Raw genomic sequence first — 955 nt, 5'->3', positions numbered from 1 at the left:
GATTTTTCCCTGACCCTGAGTGCCCGGCCCCATGTTTCGGTGGTTTTCTCGACCCCTGGTGGTCCGAGTTCGATCCCGCTGCACAGATTCATGCGCTAGGGCCTTCTGCAGACAATGCACTTTGATTTATTGCGCTATCTCTAATAGCACCCGAGATATCACCAGATATATGTTGGATTTTTCCCTGACCCTGAGTGTCCGACCCCATCAGACGGTGGTTTTCTCGGCCCCTGGTGGTCCGAGGTCGGTCCCGCTGCACAGATTCATGCGCCAGGGCCCCCTGCAGATAATTCACTTTGATTTATTGCGCTATCTCTAACAGCACCCGAGATATCACCAGATATATAATGGATTTTTCCCTGACCCTGACAGTCCGGCCCCATGGGACGGTGATTTTCTCGGCCCCCGGTGGTCCGAGGTCGATCCCGCTGCACAGATTCATGCGCCAGGGCCTCCTGCAGACAATGCACTTTGATTTATTTCGCTATCTCTAATCGCACCCGAGATATCACCAGATATATATTGGATTTTTCCCTGACCCTGACAGTCCGGCCCCATGAGACGGTAGTTTTTTCGGCCCCTGGTGGTCCGAGGTCGTTCCCATTGCACAGATTCATGCCCTAGGACCTCCTGCAGACAATGCACTTTGATTTATTGCGCTATCTGTAATAGCACCCGAGATATCACCAGATATTAATTGGATTTTTCCCTGACCCTGAGTGCCCGGCCCCATGTTTCGGTGGTTTTCTCGACCCCTGGTCGTCCGAGTTCGATCCCGCTGCACAGATTCATGCGCTAGGGCCTTCTGCAGACAATGCACTTTGAGTTATTGCGCTATCTCTAATAGCACCCGAGATATCACCAGATATATATTGGATTTTTCCCTGACCCTGAGAGTCCGACCCCATGAGACGGTGGTTTTCTCGGCCCCTGGTAGTCCGAGGTCGTTCCTGCT

This window comes from Nomia melanderi, unplaced genomic scaffold, assembly GCF_051020985.1.
Source record: "Nomia melanderi isolate GNS246 unplaced genomic scaffold, iyNomMela1 scaffold0014, whole genome shotgun sequence".
Taxonomy (NCBI): Eukaryota; Metazoa; Arthropoda; class Insecta; order Hymenoptera; family Halictidae; genus Nomia; species Nomia melanderi.
This window is presented reverse-complemented; position numbering follows the sequence as displayed.